Source organism: Vigna unguiculata, chromosome 2 (genome assembly GCF_037176805.1).
Source record: "Vigna unguiculata cultivar grain cowpea cultivar isolate G323 ecotype 2 chromosome 2, ASM3717680v1, whole genome shotgun sequence".
In the NCBI taxonomy this organism is placed as follows: domain Eukaryota; kingdom Viridiplantae; phylum Streptophyta; class Magnoliopsida; order Fabales; family Fabaceae; genus Vigna; species Vigna unguiculata.
Window position 1 is genome coordinate 21,477,674 of NC_140793.1, and position 6,000 is coordinate 21,483,673.

At 34.9% G+C, this 6,000-nt stretch overlaps 1 pseudogene; it reads left to right on the plus strand.

Moving 5' to 3' along the window:
* Positions 1 to 982: 982 nt before the first annotated feature.
* On the plus strand, positions 983 to 3,813 carry LOC114173041 (receptor-like protein kinase FERONIA pseudogene; annotated as a pseudogene).
* Positions 3,814 to 6,000: the final 2,187 nt, after the last annotated feature.

Here is a 6,000-nt window from a genome sequence, read left to right on the forward strand (position 1 = left end):
CCATGTTGCTGTTTCGGTTCCTCGTGGTCACCATACGGGTAAATTCTCAAAGGAGACCGCTCGGCCCCACGGTGGGCGCCAAAATGTTTCGGGTGTAGGGGCCAAAAGCCTACTAAAAGAACTCCCTTTACTTCGCGTTATCTTCCTCCTCTCTAACAACTTCAACGAAATCCACTCCTCAGCTCGATCGGTTGGGATGGCGATCGGGGTACCTGTCTAAAATACTCCGATGCTTAAGTTAGAGTGGGTCGGTCGGTACGTCGGGTATCAGTTGTAATAAATGCGCAATTAATTGTCCTTACCAACCTACCTTTGGGCCCTATTTATAGCTTTCGACATGGGCCTGTGATTAAGGTCTCTTAATCACGGCCCAATAACCTCTTAATTAAGATTAGTAACTCGTTTAATCGATAATGGATCTTAGGCTACTTAACCGTACGACCGACGGTTGCGTGACTGGCTTGAAGGTGCTGTGTTTCTTACCAAATGCTAATGCATATTACCGATCGACCGAAAGGCGCTTAAGGAGGTTCGCCACTCTTGTTCCACCGAAGAACCGATGGGTTCTTGAGGTCAGAAGGTTCCCCGTTTGACCTTTAGCGATGGGCCGACGGACCCTTGAGTTAAGATTGTCAACGGATTGCGCTTTACCGATGGGCCGATGGATTGCGATGCAAGGAATCCCACCGCTGTTGCTTAGCTGATGGACCGATGGCCCCTCGAGGTTAAAAGACTCGACGTTGCTGTTTTACCGATGGACCGATGGATGGGTATAATTAATGTTTTACCGATGGACCGATGGATGGGTACAGTCATTATATTTTGCCGATGGACCGATGGATGGGTATAGTCATTATGTTTTACCGCTTATCCGAGGGTCTCATATTACATGTAATTCGTTCGACCGATGGTCACCTGGGGGACGTGAAAGGAGCGACCGATTGGCCATACTGTACAGATGTTATATTCAAATATTGGAGAGTTTACTTATAGGCACTAGTGGAGTGTTTTGGACCAAGAGAGGGCTTTTGACTTGGCGACAAATGACTCCCAAGAAAATAATTATTTTGTTGAAAAATCAAGCGATATCATTAGGAAATTAGAAGAAAGTGCCATAGCTGATTGTTTTATCCTTTCTCAAATATCTTTGTTGAGAGACGACTTTGATGCAGAGAATTATGAACGCTGTCATATGTTCGGGTTACATTTTTATCTTGTATCTCATAAACCCACAACTAGTTGCAGTTGCTGATGATGGCAGTTATGTTCCTACAGAGAACATAGTTCTCAGCTGCGGCTCCAAAACATCAGAATTTGTGCAATATGATGGCCGGAACTGGAATGGTGACATTGTTTCACCGTATGTTCCCTCTGATGCTGACACCAAGTCTCAGGCAGTGAGAGCCCCTAACACTCTTCAATCCATTCCTGAAGTTCCCTATATGACTGCAAGGATCTTTCACTCTGCATTCACCTACACTTTCAATGTAACCCCAGGTCCCAAATTCATTCGCCTTCACTTCTACCCAGCTTCCTACATCAATCTCAACATCTCCAATGCTTTCTTATCAGTAAGTGCTGCTAACTTCACTCTTCTCCATAACTTCAGCGCTTCCCTCAACGCTGATTACTTCAACTTGGCCTATTTCATCAAAGAATTCATTGTGCATGTCAGTGGGAGTGTTTTACAACTCACTTTCTCCCCATCATATAATGCCTCTCCTGCCTTTGCATTTTTGAATGGGATTGAAGTTGTTTCAATGCCGCTTAATTTATACATAAGTGGTGATGATGCTCCTCTTCCTTTAGTTGGCCACGATCAAAAAGTTGTGAACATTTATAATGACTCTGCCATGGAAACCTTGTACAGATTGAATGTAGGAGGTGAGAAAATCTCACCCAAATATGACACGGGCATGTTTCGGAGTTGGGACACCGATGAAGTTTACTTTTTAGGGGGTAATATTGAAGTTAGACCTTTTAATATGAGCATGCTGATTTTGTATTCTGATAATGCTCCACCATATTCAGCCCCAGCAGATGTCTACCGCACATCCCGCTCAATGGCTCCATTTCAAAATCCACTTATCACATTAAATTACAATATGACATGGTTTTTTCCCGTTGATTCTGGTTTCCTTTATCTTGTCAGGCTTCACTTCTGTGAAATTTATCAAGAAATAACACAGATCAATCAGGTAGTTTTTACCGTATTTTTAAATAATCAAACTGCTGATGAACATTTTGATGTAATTGCTTTGGGTGTGAAGCCCGGAGCTGCTGTACACCAAGACTACGTAGTGATGCTTCCACATACTAATGAAGCAAAGCAGGATTTGTGGCTTGATCTGCACCCAAACAAGGATTCTAAACCCATGTACTATAATTCTTTCTTGAATGGTGTGGAGATCTTTAAACTCAGCAACTTCGGTGATAAGAGTCTTGCAGGGCTAAACCCTCCCAAAAGCCTCTTGTCTGGAACATATGTAAAGGCTCCCCATGTTCCACATTTTAATAAAAGTTCTAAGAAACTCAAGTTCGTCCTCATTGGATGTGGACTTCTTGCAGTGGTGCTACCAATTCTCCTTTGCTTACTCCTATTCAGGTTAAAGGTGATCAACCTTAGAAGGGTCGTTTCATGGTGCGGTCTCACTGTCCACACACCTAATCGAATTGAAAAGGCAGAAAGGTCGTCACTTTGCACTCAATTTTCAATGCGAGAGATAAAATTGGCGACAAATGACTTCCATGAGGATTTACTTATAGGCAGTGGTGGATTTGGCAATGTTTACAAGGGTAGCTTCACTGGTGGCACAACTTACGTGGCCATTAAACGTGCCAATCCAATGTCAGAGCAAGGTGTTTCAGAATTTGAGACGGAGATCCTTCTGCTCTCACAACTTAGGCATGATAACCTGGTCTCACTTTTGGGTTATTGCAATGAGGATGGGGAGATGATATTGGTGTATGAGTTCATGGCCAATGGAAGTCTACATCATCATCTTCATCTGAGGCAGAGAGATGAATCCCCTTTGGGTTGGATTCAACGACTTGAGATATGCATTGGAGTTGCAAGGGGTTTGCACTACCTTCACACTGGCACAAAGCACAGGATCATCCACCGCGACATCAAGACAACAAACATACTCTTAGATCACAACTGGGTGCCCAAAATTTCAGATTTTGGGTTGTCAAAAGCAGGTTACCCTTCCTTAGTCACCACCAACGTGAAGGGTAGCATTGGTTACCTTGATCCCGAGTGCTATGAAAGGCACAAGTTGTCTGAGAAATCTGATATATACTCACTTGGGGTGGTGTTATTGGAGGTTCTCACCGCAAGGCCTGCTGTAAGTGTAGGTGAAGATGATGATGAGCATGTTAACTTGGCTGAATGGACTATGTCGTGCGTTGAGAATGGCAACGTGGATCAAATAGTTGACCCCAAATTGAAAGAAAAGATAATAAAGGAGTGCTTTGAGTTATATTTAGGAGTTGCAATGAAATGTTTAGCTGAAAGGGGTGCGGAGAGGCCATCCATTGGTGAAGTGCTAGAGAACCTTGTTCTTGCAATGCATCTTCAGAAAAACGAAGGCAGTGTCTCAGATGGAAAAGATTATGCTGTTCTGCATGGTAATTCAGATTTGACACCTGGGGTTGAGTTCTCTGAAATCATGATGCCTGTTGCTCGGTGAATGTGATCTTTCCGTATACCAGTAACGGGTAGTAGGAATCAAAAGCTTTAACTAATTCCTACTTCTGTGATACAATGTTATGGAGGTTAGACCCTCCCAGAACTAATTTGTGCTGTGCTAGTGCTACCACTAATACATTGAATATTTAGTATTAAATAATCTTTAACATTCCGGTAGAATAAGAAAAGTTTAAATATGTTTCTTTTTCTCGAGTTTACAAATCGATTTAGTTAAATCTTGATTTAATTTAATCTTCAAATTTTAATCGTATAGATTCAGTATTTTTAACTAAATTTTATTAATTTATTTAATATTTTAAATATATCTCATAATAACATTTGAATTATTTACATCCTTTAATACATAACATTAACTAAAAAATTATCATAAAATATATTTGAAACGTTAAATAAATTTAACAAAATTTGATTAAAATAATTAAATTGACATAATTTTAAAGTTGAAAGACTAAATTAGATCAAAAATTTAAAGATAAATTAATTTTAATTTTCAATTAAAGTTAAAATCAAAAATATATTTAACCCAATAAGAAAGTATCAACCATTCAAGAAAATTTTAGTGTGTTTGTTTTTTTTATTTGAAAAGTAATACTAATTGATTGCAATTAAAGAAAACTAAGTAGTTATAGTCTTTTACTCACGTTATTTTATAGTTTAAATATTAAAATGTCTAAAGTGTTGATAGAAATAAATTTATTATTTGATCTCACATATTGAGTGGTGAAAATAAATTTGATATAACATTACGTATAAATATATCATATATATCATTGTAGACTCCTGAATTGTTTTTCATAATATCCATGACCTTTATATTATTCATTTTTTTAATGGGATAAAGACCTTTCAACTTTTTTAATTAAATTGACTATAATATTTTTCAACAAAAAAAAATCATGTTTTCCGAGGGTTAACATCTAATTTAAATATTTGAAAATATAAATTGAATTGAAATCATTAAAAAGTCAGAAAAATTAATACTTCATTGGTAACCGAACTCTGAGAAAAATATTATTTTTAAAATTACTTGATTTTCGAAACTTTAATTTAATTTATTTTTTCAATTTTAAAATTGTATAAATTTAATTTTTTAAATTAAATTTTATTAAAGTTTATTTAATATTTTAAACATATTTTATGATAATATTTGAATTTTTTATTTTATATGACATATTTTTATGTTTTAATATTAATTAAGAAACATATTTCTAAAAATTAGTTAAAAAAATTAAATTCATATTAAAGATAGATTAATTTTAATTTTCATCAAAGAAATAAAAATTATATTTAACCTTTATTTTTACCATCTTATCCTCGTTGCTAAGTACTCTAGCCTCATTAAAGTCATAACATACGATGCATTATTTAATGATTTAGTCAAGTTTTATATTAAAAAAACACATGTCGGGATAGCTTACTCCAGTTAAGAACAATAATTTGAAAGCTTACGTGAGGGATTTGATGTCCTTGCAGAATAAGTTCCCTTTTGCATTATTGCAACATGCCAACACTGAAACTATCCGCGTGGATCAGTCAAAACAAAATTAATAAAGAAGGCGCTTGGACTAAGCTAAACTACTCAATCAGTCACCTCGTATCGATCAATGCATGACCCCAAATATTCATGGCATTCCCACTTTACATCTAATAAAGGTTGTTATAGATTAAATTTTTCAAAATTGAGTTTAGATTTAATTTACATTCAATAAAAATTCAATAAAATATATTGATATATAATTCGGATCCATTTTAATTAAATTTGAATTAAATTTAGATTAAATTTATTTTATTAATTAGATTAAATCACTAAATGAAATATATCATAACAACCGGTTTTATTGATCAAGAGCTATTAGTCAATAACAAATTTATACATCAGTTTACAAAATAAAAAATTATTGATTACTAAAATAATTACTATTATAAATAAAAAATTATAATTGATCACTAAATTGGTTACTAATTAATTAGAGACTAATTTAGAAATTAATATCTTTGGTAGCAAAAACTTTGGTAACAATGTTTAGTAACCAATTTTCTTTGGTAGTTAAAACTTTTGTTGCTAAATTTTAGAAACCAATATTTATAGACCAATTATATATTTTTATTCATAATAGTGACTAGCTTAATAACCAATAATTTTTTATTTTGTAAATGGGTATTTAAATTGGTCACTATAGTGACTAATAACTTTTGATCACTATAGTGACTAATAAATTTTGGTCACTAAATTGGTTATTAATGAGATATTTTTTTATAGTGAATTTAGTAAAATCAATTTAATATAT